The sequence below is a fragment of the Sinohyriopsis cumingii genome, chromosome 2 (genome assembly GCF_028554795.1).
Source record: "Sinohyriopsis cumingii isolate HCF-2022 chromosome 2, ASM2855479v2, whole genome shotgun sequence".
Classification (NCBI taxonomy): Eukaryota; Metazoa; Mollusca; class Bivalvia; order Unionida; family Unionidae; genus Sinohyriopsis; species Sinohyriopsis cumingii.
In genome coordinates this window covers 115,661,023-115,681,185 of record NC_142962.1, presented here as the reverse complement: position 1 = coordinate 115,681,185, position 20,163 = coordinate 115,661,023, and positions in this window count along the sequence as shown.

Sequence of the window (20,163 nt, the reverse complement as noted above, 5' to 3'; positions counted from 1 at the left end):
GGTCGATTTTGTTTTAAATGGTTGTGCCGAAATAAGGGAGATAACTGGGATTCTTCTTCCTGTTCTGCGCCGGCCAGCTTTGAAACAACGTTTCTTTTTTCGCTTCTGTTTACGTTTAGGTAATGATGAATGTAGTCCCATTCGTTTAGTCTAGAGCACAATGTAGTGTGGAGAGCCAGGGAGTGATCATTTTAAAGTAATTAATGAGGGTCCATCGTAGCATAAACGGGTTGACTGGCGAGTATCACTTGATGGCGGTTTGTTCAAAAACAGTGGAGCAAGACAGCTGAGAAAAAGTCTAATTGTTCTCGTTTCCAAAACAAGGAGATGAAGAAACACATACGAATTTAACAGCCAATACATAATGAACACAATAACGAAGATGAAAACAGGCAACAAGCACAAATATTATGAAAACGGCACTAAAAAACGGAACAGCTGTTTCAAGCCGATTAAGCGATAGCGGCCATCTTGTTGCAATTTATATAAAATTAAATTTTAGAAGTCATAGTAAAGAAATGTTCTAATGAATTCAAGTTCTAGTCCTGACGAAAAATCCAAGATGGAAGGCGATGACGTATACTGTAGCGTTTATTGTGCTGTTGTCTACAGTTCTTTGCTGATTCACAAACAATATTTCGGTATTTGAATTTCCGAATAATATTTAAAGAAATGTCTTTGTCCCAGAATTCTGTATGAACACTCAAATATTTCCAGGAAACGAATTAATCTTTTAGAATCCAAATGATTTGAATAAAAATCTAAATATTAACTCCAAACGAACACCTTGACATCAAGTGTTTAAGCCCAGACTGAGAACAATATCTATAAATAAAGGTTATATAGTAACTCGAGCCGCAAATCAAATTCCCGGATGACGGTCATGCGATGCATTCTAGAATGATTGAGAAAGTATATACAAGTCTAATGGCACGTAGTCCAGTACAGTCTCGATTTCAGCATTATCATTCTCACATTAAAAATGAATTAAAAAAAGAAGTTGTTAATTGACCCTCAGTCAAGGCAAGGAACTAGGTCAAAAACAGAAACAATGCTTCTGTTGTTATGCGTCCATGAAAAGAGTCAGGTCAAAATGAGTTTTCTGGAAAATATCAAATTCCTAGTAAACAAAATTATATGACATTTATATGTAATGACAAATATAAAAAAGTTCAAACAATTAAATTAAATCAAATAAAAATGAAAACAAATATACATAACAATATATAATACCACGTACATTAAAATTAACATGGCTTTTAAAGTGTTGGTATAAAGCAATTTGACATACCATTACTATTGGTATATCAAATTGTGATCCGCCCATGGCGTAATAATACGCGAACATAAACATTATTGAAATTGTGTGCTGTTGATCAATGATCAATGATGAATTTCCACTCATTAATCATTAGTGAGGTACGAAAATAACGATAACAAGTAATAATAATCCCCGTTTTCTAAACGACTTTAACATGGTACAAAATTTGATCGCAATCCTTTCTTGTTCCGTTCCCCCTCCCCTCTCATGTACAAGGGACAACATAAGCAGACATCTGGAGAGAGAGAGAAAAAAGGAAATTAAGCTGGATAAAAAACCTTGAAAATGAAATTGCACCAATATCATTCTTCATAACGGTATGTTTACACTTCCCTTGGGACCTCTCTAAAGTGTATATATAATCAATGACACAAAGTTACAATTTCCGGTCGACACAGTAAGGTGAATGTCTTGGTTACAGGGCACATATATGTAATCTATTAAAGGCTTTGTCGATGTTGTTGTTTCTTATTATAAGCATCTAAAAATCTATTATTATTAATCAAATATGAAAATAGCCTAAGTCATCCCCCTTTCTGTTGACCATTGTATCAAGATAATGGCGAAATTCCATGAAAAGACGAGAACAGAGGATTTTCGCTTGTGCAATAACACAACGTCTTTGGACCTTTAAAGAATTATGGTATATGTTAAGTCAAATCGACCAGAGAGAGAGAGAGAGAGAGAGAGAGAGATTTATTGTAGTAAGTAATGTAAGTTAAAGCAGAAAACTGACTTAGACCAACTTTAAATATATTACAATATTGTAATTACCTATTGTTGGTTCTTCGTTTCGCTTAGATTATATTCCACTGTAATTTCTTTGCGACTGTACGTCAATGCATTGATTAACGTTCATTATTCAAGAATCTATGTGTATGTAGGCCTAGAGCTCTACTGTCTTCATTAAAATCATCTTTCATGCATAAATCATAAGTGTACCTTATACTGATTTAATCAATGTGAATAAAAATAGAAACTCAAAAATGAAAACAATCAACTTATCAATATGAAAAGGTGATTGTGAATAAGCACAAAAAGACAAAACTACACTTTGTAGCTAACAAATTCGGCAGGGATGTGACTTCATTCACCCAGTCAATACACCTTAAATATGATACGTACCAACTTGCAGATTTCCTCCATCAATACCTTAAATCTTTAGATTCTTTGAAACAAATAACTATCCACATACACTGGTCCCATACTAAAGTGTCCTATTTAAAATTCGAAAAGCATCATATATGTCTAAAGACTATCCCGAAGTTCGAAGTTTGTGTCTTTAACGGTGTTGTAGATGCACTGCATTACTAACGGGCCAGAAAGTCAAGAGCCATAACCCTGTTAAGCAATGTTATAGAACAGTGACAACAGTGACAAGCCAACTCACTCCCAAGTCACATCAATGTTTAGCTGCATACCAAATTTGATTGGTATCAAATTATAATTAAGGGAACTAATTTCCGGAAACAAAATTGCGAAGGAAAGGCCCAATAAAATATCCCTATTTTTTTTTTCTTCGGCAAACCAGGAATATAAGGTAGAATCTTTCAAATCTAGTATGTACATGTCTTGATTATGTAGCCATCATACAATTGCTTCGCTGCATGGGAAGAACTATTGTAATCGTTTACATAAATAAAATCGTGTGTTAAAAGTGATTGTAACGTTCTTTTTTAACTTTTTATTTTTAGCCGTAAGAGTTTTGTCGTGAACATAAGTGTATAAGATCACGCCTTACTAACTTCAGAGAAATATTTCACAACGAAAGTAATAAAATCGTACACTCGTAATAATCCGGAAAGAAACCACTCATAACAAGGGAACACTTGAGTGTGGCTATCAAGTGTTTTTTTTTTAAGATAAAACAGTGAAGCACGGCAATTCAAGGGAACTGCGTCTAGACATTCTGATTTTGAGAGACTAGTACTAATTAAGGTCACCTCATCTAAACACTCCATACTCAATAAGCCACACACACACACATATATATATATATACTCACTTTACCTAAAGCGTCATAATAGGTTTGTCATTACATAGTACGTTTCGGGTTTGGGTCGATCCATACAACTTTCTTACGTTTTAGTCGGGCGATTCCTGGCGCCGGGTTCGCGCTCTTGTTTACTGTATGTGAAACGTTCTGTGATCACGCGTCCATGGGTTGTACATTTTCCCCGGATTCTTTGTTTGCCTGATGTTTCTGTCAGGTTAAATATTGTTAGAAAGAGAACAAATTAATGGTTTAATAGTTTTTTTTTCTAGTCAGAGAGAGAAATTTGACGTGTAAGTAACTGGCCCTTTTTTTTGACAAAAATCGTGAAACACATTCGTACGTAGTCTGAAATGATCGGTAGTGGTAGGTTTTATTTCAAAGAGTAAATATGCATGTGGTAACTGAGTGGCATCGCTATTCGAATACTTTAGCCAAGCTTGGTGTTCCTAACTGTTTGCCTAAAACTTGAACTTGATGGTCACCGAGACTGAGTGTGGTGTGCTTAATTTTCTGAAACTAAATTTATGTAAATAATACTAGCATTATTATGATGTTCTTTTCCAAAAGTTAAGATACTTGCTTGTCGTCTAACATGTCATCAAAGATTGACTATATACAATGTTTTGTAAGTATGAAGAGTGGGTGGATAAAGTACAATGACTATCTTCTTCAGCCGGATGTATACATTTCCTGTTTGGAATTATACCCCAATAACATGTTTCTGGTTGGGAGTGGAGACAAGTACTTCTATCTAAATTTATAGGTGCTGTTTGGCTGTGATTTTCATTGTAAAATATTCATGACAGGGACTGATGGGGATGGAGGCCTTCTTTATTTTGAGATGCCTTTTCTTGTGTTTGTAAAAGCAGTGTGGCGAAGCGCAATCGTAAAATAAGTATGAAATATAGTCAAGAACTATGTTTTCATTGATCCGGGGTAGTAGCAAAGTGAGCGGTATCGCTTTCTCCCCCTTTGGGTCCTGACAAGTATCTGCAGCCTCTATCTCCCATGATTTGGTTACAAGTGCGAATATTTTACCTAAACTACCCTGATTTGGGGATATTATTTATTGTATTACCGCCTTGCAGCATGTTTTAGACAAATTAGTATCTCGACACTAAAAAACAAATCCAAGAATCAAACCCCAACACCAAATCCAAAAACCAAATGTAGACATCAAATTCCCCCTAAAGAAAAAAACTACAAACACCGAAACCAAAACACCAGATCTCAAAACCAAATAGAAAAATACCGAAAACAAAAATCAAACAGAAAGACATAAAAGCGAAGAACAAAAATCCAAAACTCGCCCTACCATACAAGAAATAAACAATTGGACAAATAATGTACCCTGTATGTTGAAAATGGAAAACAGGGTAGGTAAAAAATGCGATGCAACCATACAAACCACAAATGTACTACAAAATACTACGATATTCATTCCAAAGAAAGTGTCTTATTGCGCGAACATCGGTAGCACTACATATACTCCAAGAAAACGCATACGAAAGCAATCTGAAACCGGACATCTCCACTGTCGACTATCTGCAAGGTCACGAGGATCGCACACATTTGCAAATACTCTTCGGTCTTCCAACATTTATAGACGACGAATACGTGTTTGGATACCTTCTATGCAATGAACAGCATTTGGTAATCCACTATATCTTGAAAACTGTCATTGATTTCCTTCCAAGAAATTTCATGCAACACGGATGACAAATGTTTTTGACATGTCAAACTTTAAATTGTCTGTGCAGGAGAGTTTTGGTGTGCGTTTTAATTTCTATCACTTTTTCAATGTCTGACATTGTGAACATTGTTTGTGTCAATCGTCCATCTATGACATTTTGATGCCAGATGTAAACAATTCCATGACATTTAGGATATATTTGTTCCTCGCGTTTCACTAAACAAACCTTCTGTATAAGTGCTCACGAAGTTCAAGCTATAGATTATGTATGTGCTCTTCTAAACTGTCCATTTGCAGGACAATTGCCAATGGAATCTCCTGGAAACGCATACCTAAGAAGTTCAGTCATTTTCTCACCACACACCACCTCATGAAGGAGATTCGTCTTGAGACGTTACTTCTTTTAAAGGATTTTGTATTCCTGCAAGATTTAATCTTTGCGTGGACACCGTTCCATGGAAATATGAATATCGCTGCAACATTGTAGTTAGAAGTCGTGACATACAAAATCTTGCAGGATGTGGGAAGTTGTTGAAAATATGAAAATCTTGAAACTAATTAGCTTGTCTATAGCATTCATATGGTAAAAGAATTATGTCATAGAGGATGAAATGGTGTGTTGCTTTTCACTTGAATCTTAATAAACAGTTTTTAAATACGTTCTCGCAGCTAAGGAGATAATCTAAGAATCCTCTCCTTTTCTAAAATATCCATGCGGACTTTGCACCCACCAATCGACAATGCCGAGACGATCTGGAATAGTTAAGGTAAGCTTTATCCATGTGAACGGCACAAATAAAGACGAGCGAAGCGGTGCTGAATGACTCTTGTCGTTGTGAGTACGTGGATGACAGTCATATGTAGGCAGACACACACGACATCGCTTTCAATAGAAGAGAGACAAGGTCGTGATGCATCGGTCTGGTTGCAGCGTACAGCATAGCACTCTAGTTCATTGAAATTGGAATCAGTAGTGGATCCATCACACGATTGCTGTGTCGAATTCATCATTCTCGGTGAACGTTGGTACTCAGAATTGAACAATGAGTCGGCGAGTGCCCCACAGAATTCAGATTTCTCGGTGAACATAGGTACCCATACTAATCTGTCTACCTTGAAGCTCTCTGTTTTTTATACTGGAGATGAATGCGTCCGTAAGATAACGTGTTGTGATCGGGAAGTCTCGGTCATTTCTGGTAGACGATCTGATACACTATTTCCAAGGGTCGACTGACGTTTATATGATTTTGCAAGCATACAATTTTGTGAAAATCGAACTTTTTCATGTGAAAGTCTTTATCTTATCCTGACTTTAAGGCCTCTTTCAAAACGTCAAATTTTACCACTTGACTAGAACGATAGCTCAACCCTTTCACTTTACATTTGGTATCAGGTTGTACTTGCTTGTTTTGATACTGGTAACCGCAAGTTTTCCGTCCTCCAGTGGAAAAACTCAAAATAGTGTCTTCAAGATGTTCACTGCACCTATTTCCTAAACATTCATCTTCGATGCATGCTTCCTGGGTGATAGATGTATATTCAACTAACGGTGTCAAAGTAAAGGACCCGATCTCTTAAAGGTTCCAAGACAGAACACAAATTCAAACGGGCATTGGCTGTCATGAAGACTGCTATTACGACATTTCTAAACCCCTCGGGGGAGCGCGGGGTTGGGGGGGGGGAGGGACTCTGCAACTTTGTAATTCACCAAGGTCAAATCTTTATGCTGTCGACGTCTATATTGTTGTGCCCTTTGTCGTAGTATCGACTTGGACCTGCCAAATATTCCATTATTGGCAAAATCAGACGTTGAGCCAATATTCCTCTCTAACAATTCAACATAACATTTGCAAATTATCGTCTTTTCCTTCGCTTTTCTCCACGTCTAGGGATCGGTACCATTCTTTGAATGTCTCTTGTCTTCTGGAATCTGACACTAAGAAGGATAACAGTTAGCATGTTGCTTCAATTAAAAAGATCGTTAATGTGGCCTGAAATATAATCCTTCTCTGGAGTTGTCGACATTATTTTGTTGTTATATTGTTAGGAAAGTGACAAATTTGGTTCACTTCTAACAAGCGATTGAGAACATAAAACTATTCAATATTACATCACTTCTTGTCAAGGCTGGTTCTTCATCAACGTGGTCACATGATTAGTCATGATCACACGTTTCAGCACACGAACAACGTAACGGAAATATCAGTTTTCCGTATATATATATATACCTGCTATGTCAGTCGAGGGAAAGGACATTGAATTGAGTTCCAGAATGTCCACAAGGTCAAAGAAACGGATCCACTAATAGAGGAAAAAGATCAACAAAAGTAAATATACCTGTTAGTACATTTTCATAAAAGAGGGACCGCTCCGGTTGCTTTGTGGTTAGAGCGTCCGCCTCGGATGCGGGAGGTCGTAGGTTCGATCCCTGGCCGAGTCATACCAAAGACTTACAAAAATGGTACTTACAGCTACCTCGCTTGGCGCTCAGCATTAAGAAGTTAGTGTTAGGACTGGTCGGCCTGGTGTCAGGATAATTTGACTGGGTAGGACATTATGCTACATGTCTGCAGCATGATGCCCCAGCGCTAGACATCACTATAAAACTGTCACACTGCAGACATGGTAGCGATATGACTGAAAAATTGTTAAAGCTACGTTAAAAATCCAAATCTCTCTCTCTCTCTCTCTCTCTCTCACACACACACACACACACACACACACACACACACACAAAAGAGGATACTGGTCTTGAGAGTGTCCCAAGAAAAAAAGAGAACACGGAGGAGGAGCTTCAACAAAAACAGAAGATGAACCAATAACAAAAAAGGAGAGACAAATCCATGAACATCAAGTAGACGAAGCATGCCAAATTTTATGAGGCGTGTTTATTATTCTCAGGTTAACTCAAAAGTTTTAGTGCATTTTCAAATGCAAACATCCAAGGGCATCCGAGAACAAATTCGTAGTATTCGGGCCGAAACCCTAAAATCAGTCGTCAAGAAACAGACATGATTCCGGCTTAAAAACGATATTTTCGATGAAACTAAACTTGTTCCGTCTTATTAATACCTAACATTTCCCTCCATGATATTACATAACTATTGATTAGCATTAAGACAAAAAGTATGGATGTATATGGTAGTGTCAGTTTAAAGGACTTTAATCGGTTACATATGGTAATGTTAGAAACAAGTTCAACATATATAACACATCTGATCGTAATTAAAAAGCTGGCCCTTGGAATTTAGGTCTGTGTCCTGTTATTACTGTTAAGCGCTATTGGTAACACGAATTGGCTTAACGGGTTGGTGGGTATGTATAGTCAAATATCAGGTACTATACGTAATGAGTTTAAAGTTACATAGTAAGCAGCAGGGAAGTTGTACAGACCAGTGGTTCCAGACCAAATAAGCCTTCCTACGAGAACTTTCTCCGTAGAAGCCTCAGTTTTCAAAAATAAGCCTTCCCACGAAAATTAATTTGCGTAAATTCACTCCCGACTGCAATTTTTTGTGTGCAAATTCAATGATTCTGGACAAGTAAAAAAAGGGGGGGGGGGAAATTTATTCTGGTGTCGATGAAGTTTGCAAAGTTTGGCTGCTGATCCTAATTTTACCTCGCATTAAAACAATATAGTTGAAAATAATATGAGTCGGAAAGCTAGTAGAGTTGGAGAGCCTCATTCTGCCAAATTAGCGCGAGAGCAATTAGCGGCAGTGAAGAAGCTTATCCCGACAAAACAATTATTTAAGACAAAAGTTCGTGATTACGAAGACTCGCAATATCATCTCGGTGAAATATCGTCAAGGTTGTTGAGTCCAGTCACTGGAGCGATCGAACAGGTAGCATACGGCGATGAAAAAGAAGATAAGGAACTTAGGAAGAAGGGGCTTATCCCCATGACGAGAGATATTGAGGAACACACTCGATTATTACCGGAGCAAATAGTACAAGCACGAACACAAGCACGAGCACAAGCACGAGCACAACGAGAACAAGCACGAGCACAACGAGAACAACAAGAATTAGAAGAATCACGAGCGAAACGAGAAGAAGAACATGAAGATTATGCTATTTTGCAAAAATTTGCACAACTACGAGCGCAACGAGAACGAGAAGAACGAGAAGAACGAGAACAACGAGAAGAAAAGATAGAGGGGCTTGCTAAGGAATTGAGTGACGAAGATATTTTAAAGGAATCACAACGAAGAGATGAAAAAGAACGACGAGAAGAGGAAATTACAAAACAAAAAAGAGAATATGAAGAATATGAAAGGAGTAAACCCGATCCTATCGCGAACATAAAGGAAAGATTTAAGGATGTTGGTTTTCTGAAAATAAAAAATGAATTAGACAAAATAAAAAAGAGCGAAGTTGAAGATCTCGCTTATTTTGCAAAAAAAAGCTTTGATGATAGATGGTCGTATTTGAATGATGAAGGACAAAAATTTTATAAATCACGAGAACAATGGTATAAAACAATATACCGAATACAATATAACATCTCCCAGGCAAGGGGGGATTATTATCATTTTAAAGAATATGCAAAAAAGGATATTACAGGGAATTTGGAAGAAACTATTAGAATCCATGGAAGACCCACCGATGTGGATTTTACTCTAGAGGGAATTAAAAATTTAAGTAAAGGCGACCTGGTTGAAATCGCCAAGTTTGATTATGATAAAAGAGATAAATATTTGTCTCCTGGAAAAATGGATAAATATACCGAGGAAGAATGGGTTCCGGCTGTGTTTTTTGCTGTGAGGGGAGATAATGTTGATCCGTATCTTCCAAGTTACCAGAAATTCAGAGTGGCTGTGAGAAACTTAATAGAAAGAAAAAAAGTATCCGATGAAGAAGAAGAAGAGGGAGAGGGTGACGTGTTAAGGGATTGGTTTAGCGAATCATCAACACCAAAACCAAAAACAGGAAGCGGATATACCATTTGCCCTGACAGTGTTGTCAACGACGTATCTCGCCTCGAAGTATTAATCGGAGGAAAACGAGCAGGAAATAACTCTCATGAAATAATCAACGAAGCCTCGGATATTTGTCAGCGATTATTCCGCGGTGGTGTCATCGACTCTCACATTTACAAGGAACTTATCGATGAGCTCATCGATTAAAACAACACAATTGAAATAACATGATTGTTCACAAATATCAACGCAGGCCTAGACAGGTCCGCGTAGTAAACTCTAGATTACCCGTATATAGATATATCCACGGTAACGGACTCGGTGATATTGTTGGAAGTCTCGTTACGCGAGTAATACCTAAAATCGGACCAATAATTAAGCAAATTGGCTTAAAAGCAATAGGAAATATCGGTAAGAGCGCTGCCATTTCTGGTATCAAAAAAATAGCTAGTAAGGGCTACGATTTTGTCAGAGAAAAAATATCAAATTTAATACGAAAAAGAGAGCCAGTTAAATTGCCTATTACCAGCGAAATGCCACCCGAAATCGGCAAGGTAATAAACGAAGCAGCAAATAAAAAAATAAACGACCTAGCACAGGAAGTTGCTGACACAAACCTCGCACAGGAAGTTGCAAAGAAAATTACTAACACAAATCTTGCAAAGAAAATTACTAAGGCAAATCTAGCAAATGAAATTGCTAAGACAAATCTAGCAAATGAAATTGCAAATACAAGCTTCATTTCAGGCAGTGGTCTTCGTTTTAGATGATATTCTTAATAATAAATGTTCGCACAAGTGTCAAATGAAGTGTTCGACATGGACGAGCCTGTAGGCAGAGACACATCCGTGCGAGATTTCCAGTATTTCTCATACGATGCGGTTGAACCAAATACACCTAATCGCTTGGAAATTCAAGTTCACGATACAACAAGGTATTTTCTTCCGTCCGAGGCATATATCGAAGTTGTTGGGAGAATTGCAAAAGAAGATAATACCAATTTTGAAGCAAATTTTAAAGTCGGATTTGTCAATAATGGCATTATGGCATTATTCAAGAGCGCCGCTTACATGATCGATGGAAGAGAGATCGAATCAATTACCGATAATGTTGATATAGCAACAACGATAATAGGACTAGCGAGATACTCGGATGATTTTACCAGATCGGCTGGTCCTAGTATGATGTTCGCCAAAGATAACTCTGATACTGCTGGTCATATCCAGTATACCTCCAGGAGACCGAAAAAACATTCTGCCGGTGCCGATGACGCCGACGTCGAAAGTGTGATGATAAAAGTAAATGAAGATTATAATCTCGGATTTGCCACGAGAAAAGCTATGTTGACTGGCAATGAACTAAGATTTTCCTGCGCAATTCCACTATCTCACATTTTTGGATTTTGCAGGCATTTCAGAAAAGTTATTTACGGAGCAAAACACACGATAACTTTCGTTCGAGACGCTGCTGGCAATGACAAAGCTATCTGGCGAGTAGCAGGCGATGCAGGCAAGGTAATCCTAACTAAATTTACGTTGTGGATGCCAGCGATAACCCCATCGATACTTGAGGAAGAAAAATTATTATCATTCATGAATCAAGGTGGAAAATCCGTTATGTCCTGGTTGACAACGATGACCGACTCCTGCGATGTTAATATCAACGGAATATTTACTTGGCGAATTGCGTCACAACAGGGCGTTTCCGCACCTAGGCACATCTTTGTTGCTCTTCAAGACGCAAACAGATACGATCAACTTCACAGTCATATGATATTCGATAGATTCGATGCAACAAACGTCTCACTGAGAATAAACGGCCAACAAGAGCCATCAGAGGAAATAGCCATCGATTTTGCCAACTATTCGACGGCCCGCGCGTATCATCGCTTGCTAACTTTCATGGGCCGCGATCAAAATATCGATACCGGATTGCAAATATCACAGTTGGATTTTAATACTCGCTATCCTATCTATTACTTTTCCTTGGAGCATCTTGATTTGGTAAAACAATCCGTTGTCGATATTCATTTCAAAGCCAGAATTAACACAGCCGGAGCAGCAAGAGCCATCGCGGTAATCCTCAGCGATAGAACAATGATCTTGGAAGGCATTAGCGGTAAAATGAGAGTCATCGATGCTCCTGTCGAAAGAATGTGACAAATTTCCAAATTTAGATTAAGCGATTATTAATATGCCATACGAGCACGTTAGTGTAACTCTGACCCCGGGTCAGATAAAAAAACTCCAAGCAGCAACAGCAGCGCGACGTGGTTTGAAATTAACCTTGAAAAACAATCAAATTCACGGTGGGCCTAACAAACTATCGCTAACTAGAAGACAACGTGAGCGATTTACCAAAGCCAAATCAGCGAATTCTGGTGTTCATGTGAATCTCTCAATAGGCGCAATCAGAGACATGGTCAAAATAGGTGGATTCTTCCAATTCCTATTGCCTTTATTATCTGCGGCTGCATCGCCTTTACTAGAATTCGTGGGTAAAAAAATATCAGACGCGGTTACAGGAGGACGATACGGTAAAAAAAAGGGAGGACAATTTCCCCTCCTCTCTCCCATAATCGCGAAAATGATGCAAAAACGACAAAAAGGATCCGGCCTAAAATTAGGACGACCGCCTCCAATATACGGATCCGCCCTAAGATTAGCGCGCCCTTATCGAACTTAGATCTAATCAACGAAGCAAAGAAAAAAAAAATAAAATTTTTCAGAGGCGTATTTATGCGAGATCAACTACCAGACAAACCAAACCCTACCGAGACAGGAATAATAAACCTCGATAAAAATACCGGCCCTGGCACGCACTGGGTTGCATACGCGATTAATCCTCGCGAAGTCGTTTACTTTGACTCGTACGGATTAGCACCGCCAAATGAATTTATCAACTATGTGTCTTCGTTGAAAGTTCCAATTTGGTATTCGACGCTTCCAACGCAGACATTAGCGGATCCACCAATATGCGGCCGAGAGTCAATTAACGTACTCGATGCAATTTCAAAATCATCCGGTCCGTATCACAAAATTGTATTTGAATATGCCGTAGATAAATATCATGGTTGATATTTACGGTAGATCCCTCTTCAGGAAGGAAAAGGAAAAAGAAATAGAAGGCATCGATGTATCAAAATTCGCAACCAGGAGCGATATTAACGATCTTCTTTCATTGTCAGAGATAGATTCCGGAGAAGTTGCTGTTTTTCAAAATACCGAAGGGCGATTACAAACTAGCAATGTCAAAATAACTGATATAATCAAGCGAGATGAATATAACGAACGTTTCGAGCAGTTTACTCGTTTGTCAGATTCGGTAACAAAATCCATCGCTGATATTACTGATATTATCACAAAGTTACCATTGAAGGCCAATATCGCTGATGTAGAAAAATCCGACAATGAATTGTCAACGGCGTTGCTTCTAAAGGTCGATAAGGCAACCTACGATGATGCTCAAGAAAAATTCTCAAAGAGACTCAATAAGCTAACTAATGATCTTAAAAAACTAGACGATGCCTTAAGCAAACTTAGTAAAAAAGTTGACGAGAATATAAAAAAATCCACTGACACTTCATTCGTCGCAGATCAGCTAGAAAAGAAAAAGGTTGATCAGGAATTACACGATGATCTCAGCGATAAGGTAGGAAAAATCAACGAGGATATCACTAAGATTACCACCGAAGTTAACGAAATAAAAACCACAATGGAACAAAAAGGCGATAAATTATTATACGACGATCTTAGCAAGAAAATAAAATCCATCAACGATGATATCGCCAAAATCAACAAAGATATCGAAGCGATTAGTGGGGCGAATCAAGGTACCAACGGCGATTTCACCGAGAAAATAAAATCCATCAACGATAATATCGCCCAAATCAACAAAGATATTAACGCAATTCGAATATTCACGCATCAGAAAATCGAGGAGAAAACAAAATCCATCAGCGATGATATTTCCACGATACGCCAAATCGCAAACGAAAAAGTCGATAAAACATCACATGACGAAAAAACAAAATCCATCAGCGATGATATTAACGCAGTACGCCAAATCGCAAATGAAAAAGTTGATAAAACATCACATGACGAACTCAAAGAAAAATTAACAAGAACCACAAGGGATGTTACTAATATTCTTGCCGATGTTACCAGGATAAATACCGCAATGGGTGAAAAAGTCGATAAAACATCACATGACGAAAAAACAAAATCCATCAACGATGACGTTTCCACGATACGCCAAATCGTAAACGAAAAAGTCGATAAAACATCACACGATGATCTCAGCAAAAAATTAACAAGAACCACAAGGGATGTTACTAATATTCTTGCCGATGTTACCAAGATAAATACCGCAATGGGTGAAAAAGTTGATAAAACATCACATGACGATCTTAGCGAAAAATTAGGAAAAATCAGCAGGAGTGTTACTGGTATTTTCACTGATATTACTGAGATAAAAAATATTATGGATCAGAAAAGTGATAAAACATCGCATAATTTCCTTGATGAGAAAACGAAAAAAATCAACGAAGATATTATCAAAATTAACGAAGAAATTTCCGTGGTGCGTCAAATCATAGACGGAAAAACTGATAAAACGTTACATGATGATCTCGACGAGAAAATAATTGATCTCAACACGAAGTTTCTCGATACAACAACAAAAATTAACGAAATCAACACAAAAATATCACCGTTGAATCTTCCTTCGTTGTCGCGAATTTTTATACCAACGGAGGTAGAAACATCAAATCTTCCTTGTCATTTATCATTTATGGTGAATACACAAAATATCACCTGGACGCCTGATAATGATTCTTTTACCTTTACCGCGAAAATTCGGGGTGTGTATCGAGTTTATGTTATATCGGGGTCAACAAAATTTAACGTGAAGGCAGATCGTCATGAAATTTACGAATATTATCCCGGATTTTTCATTGTTTCCATGGATAAAGATCACTCTGAAATTTTTACACTAACACCACCGGATAGAACCACCACGGAACCAGTGCACTATTTTGTAATTTTCGAATATTTATCCGGTTGGGTAAATATTGGTCAACTCGGCCCGCTCGTAGTTGTTACGGTAGATTCGTTTGATGAGAAAAATGATCTTAGATCATTTGAAAACGGAAAACCGATCCGCAAATTGATTGGATAAACTATAATAAATGACCGCATCTGACTACCGTTACAATCAAGCGCGATCATGGCAGGATTCGATAAAAAAACTACTAGACGAATATCAAACAAAAATAAAAAAATACCAGCGTAGATTAGTTATCATTGACGTTGCTGTATACACGGTATCCGCGATAGTCGCTGGTGCGGGTATAATTTTATCCGCGGTAACAACAATCGCGCCAATCGTTGCAACGATAATAATCTCGTCAACAACGACAATCGCTGGTGTTCTCAATATCGTAGCGAAAAAAATCTCATCATGCGCGAATGAAAAATTATCATTATACAAAAACAAACTATCCAAGGTCAACGACGCGTATTCGAAATTATCATCGCTGCTTTCGGAGAGTCTCAATGATGGCGTTATCTCCGATCTAGAATTTTCCTCGATGATAGGTATTTACTCGGAGATTGAACAAATGAATATTAATAATGTCCGAGCTAGCTCAGATAGTGACAAACACGACACCGCCGACAACAATGTTAATATCGCTAAGTTCAACCAAGCCTGAATTTAGCATTAATTTTCCAACACCAATTGACGTCAAAGAAATTGCGTTAATACAGTTGCGTGTTTACAATAGCTGGCCTAATGTTAGATCGAAATCGTTCGGTAGATTATTATCAAACAATTCACTTGTTATCGCTAATAAAAACAAGCCCGATGGATCTCCCGATTGGTTTACTGTTAGTATACCAACAGGCAGTTACGAAATCGAGCAGTTGGATAAGGAATTTACCAGTAGAATATCAAATATAACTGGCGATGCTACTCCGGGAATAAAAATATCTACGCATGATCCAACGCTATCATCGATCATCGAGGTATCATCGCCGTATATGGTAGATATTTATCATTCGTCGATTAGGACAATATTAGGTTGGCCTGAAATTCCACCAGGGGAGATAATAACGCCAGAACCAAAAAAGGAAGATTTTACCAGCGATAAAAAAGACTATCATGGAATCAACCTTGACTACATCGATAAATATGAAAAAATGAAGGAAAGCCTTGATTTTCTTTCAGGCTCTGTGTATATGTTGGACTTGTTTGAGGATGGTATCAAATTATTATTTGGTGAAATTATTAACGAATATGAGAAACAAAAAAAATTACTAGAACATTTTTTCCAGGATTGCATATTCAACGTGCAAGCTTCATGTAACGAAATTATCATAACAGTAGAGCGAATAAACAAATTAGCCGCTGATATGGAAATCATTAACAATCTAGCGACGGAAACTATACAAAACACCGCGATTTTTGGTATTGGTTATATTATTACGGCGTTCATGCAAAGACATAATTTAACCGAGAAGACACTACTAAGTTACAAATTCCCTGGCTATAACGTCAATGACATGAGAAAATTTGTCACTGATACCACTGATAAATTATTTCCTAAATTACATGATGCGTGGACTAAGAAAAAATTACAAGCAGAATCGATTCTGCGGCATAACAACGACGGAGTGGGGCAAGGACGGCATATTTCACCTGGTATCGTTAATATAACAGAAGTTATCGCGATTTATCTCCACGCGGATGTTGTCGAGGGTAGCTATAATGTTGATTCGTCAGAGTCAATTCATGTGCAGCAGGGATTTATCTTGTATTCGTTTTCACCTAACGTCCCTCCCGGATATTTGATAATAAAGGAACCGGTGAATCCGTTTTATCTTCGATGCCACAATCGATTATTATCAAAAATAAATTTCAAACTAACGAATCAAGACGGAAATTTGCTTGATATCCGCGGGGAAACGTTAAGTATCAATCTACTGGTGAAATCGTAAATCTATCCACGGGAAAAAATAAGCCAAAAAAAATAAATAAAATCCAGGAAAATTTTCAAAATTAGTAATTTTTTTTAATTTTTGATGGGGGTAAATACCCGTCAAATTGTGAAATTTGTATAATTTCGTGAATCCGCCGGGTAAATTACCCGTCAAATCGAGTAATTTGTATAATTTTATGTTTTTGATGGGGTAAATACCCGTAAAAACAAAGAAAATTGGATAATTTCAGTAAAATAAAATTATTTGGTAAATAACAAAAAAAAAATAAATAAAATTAGGAAATTTGCGTAATTTTATGTTTTTTATGGGGTAAATACCCGTCAAATCGAGTAATTTATATAATTTCGTGAATTTGCTGGGGTAAATACCCGTCAAAATTATGTAATTTATATAATTTCGTGAATTTGCTGGGGTAAATACCCGTCAAAATTGCAAAAAAATAAATAAAATCCAGGGAAATTTTCAAAATTAATAATTTTTGTTTTTTTTTGTGGAGATATTCAGGAGGATATTTCCTTGGCCTTGTTCTCATCGACAAGTTTTTTCAGTTGTCTGATTCTCGAGCTTGTAATTTTTTTTGATTCATATTCGTCGGATAAAATCAATCTAACTTTTTCTACCAGCGTTGATAATTTAACAAAATCCTCGATGTGATCATCGCTGACTGTAGCTAACGACTGATACATCGCGATTTGGATTTTCTTTATTAATTTGTACTCTGACGGCAGCGTGTATTTGTATTCAAGTTTCCCTTGAACAATCGTCTCGAATTCGGATCGAATTTTATTTGTATCCAACTCCGATGGGAGATTTATCTTTTTCCTTCTCAAATCATCGATGGCTTCGATAATATTGCTTATATTTTCCTCGTTCATGTTATATTAATTTTGTAATATTCAATTATTCTTCGTCGAATATTATTGGGATATAGGAGAATTTGAGCCATTCACCGAGATTATATGAAAAAGTCGCACTGATTTTTCCTTCTGCCGCATATCGCACCGATGCTGGATTAATTTCATAATATTTCGCAGCTGCGGTCATCGATGTGAATATCATCTCCTTACCTGTTTCTCGATTTACTGATTTAACTGCCTTGGCGTATTTAGGGTGCCTACCAGAATTACCGGAACTACAATTTACGCTTTGTGTAACCGCGCGAAGGTTAGATAGTTTATTGTTGAGTTTATTTCCGTCGATGTGATCGATAACAAGACCGATTTTTATTAGTCCGTGATAACACTCGTATACAAACCGATGATTGTAATACGCAATTTTTCTCTTTGTTGGACCGAAGGTAAACATGAGATAACCTGAATTATCAACTCTACCAACAAGATTATTTGTTCTGATATTTCTGACGCTACCATCCGATGAAGCCTCGTAACCATCGATGGTTGGATGACATTTATACTCGTGTGTGATTGTTACTGGAGGAACCATTGATTTCAGATTCATATACAATATTCCATTTGTCTAAATCGTAATTTGCCTTGAATCGATTAATATAATCTTCTTCGCATGTTATCACCGACGAGGATCTTTTTTCATAATATCGCCGTAATTCCCGATAATTTTTCCCTCCACAGGACAAACACAACCGTGTCTTTCCTCGAGTGCCAACTTGACAAACTAAGCACCGCTGTGGTCCTTTACTGCCTCGTCGAATCGCGTATATATGAGCGCCACAATATTCGCCTCTGCAGGATTTGTCACATGATTTTGTTGATCCGATTAGTATCCATTTGCATTGCATATTATAATTTAAATATTTGTCTAAAATATAATAATGGATATTTTTGATCTTGATGAGGCAGAATATATCATACCTGAGGTCGATCGTGCCAAGAGAGAATTCCTCGATGATGGAGCGATTCATGTTTGGTCAACATGGAAAACTAACGCTGTTGACGCTACGATGAACCTAGAGCGAGCCAAGAAGATAATCGAGCATATAAAATTCGAACACAAGGAAGAGAGATTTATCTTCGGAATAAAATTCATCGCACAAATGCCTGACGACACTTGGATTATTCGCGATAAACGAGATCCCGTGCGTGGCGGAAAGAAAAACGTCATCCTTGATAAAAATTCGAAGCCAGGATTATTATTGGGAATCGATGGTCCTTATTATGCTAGGGCGTACCCATCTAGCGCTGTTGTCTATGGAATTTATCGGCTGAATAACAATCCGGATGTGAAAAATCTACCTGCGATGAAAGAATCTCCGATGATAAATTGCGTTGCCGAGCGCGTTATCGAGCATATGAAAAATGCTCGTCGTGGATCCGGATTGACTCAGCTGAGGTTGAATAAAATTAACGCGTGGGTGAAGACGGTTGTTGATGGCGCATCGATTGACGATGTTGCTGTGTTGAGCAAGAAACTTAAATTTCCTATCACGGTGAAAACGCTATCGGGAGAAATATTATACTCGTCGCCATATAGATCTCGAGGGGTTCCAATCGAGATTGTTGATCATAATTCACATGCGTGGTCGCAGTCGGTAATGATATTCCCGCGAAATCGCGCTGTTAAATTTTATCCTGTTGATGGCGCAAGGGACAATTCCGATGCCATGTTCCGATATATCAAAATATTAGCCGCGTCTGATCCAATATCAGTTTGGTTATTTTCGAGTGAAGAAAGGTATGATCAGTTTATCTTGCCGCGAGGAGATATTTACCGAGATGAAAAATTACATGAATCTATGAAAAATATCGCGGTGAAATATTCGTCAAATCCTGATCAGTTACTGACAAATTGTTTTACGGTTCCGTCTGTTGCTGCTCACGCTGCCAGAGAAAGAAATTCGTGGAAACCTACGAGAAATGAATACCTCGCTGATATTCAACTTAGCTGTATCGAGTATGGCCATGGCGGATTGTGGAATACCAAGTATTATTTCGAAGACATGATATCCGTTGATATGAGCGCGTGCTATCCTGGAAGTTTCCTCGGATATGGCGATTGTGCGGATTATTTTGCTAAATTTGGCCATCCCACCAGCGAGATGACGAGAGTGGCAATTAACGGACCGTTGCCAGATTTTGTTATGACCGGATTCGCTTATGTAACTTCATTTGAGTTTGCTGAAAATTTACATAAAATTTGTTATATTTGGTTCGGTCGGCATTTCTCTCAACGTCGTTGGGCCCCTATAGTGTTATTGAGGTATATGCTGGATTCGTCAATGTTAATATCATTGACGGTTAGCGAGGCGATTATAT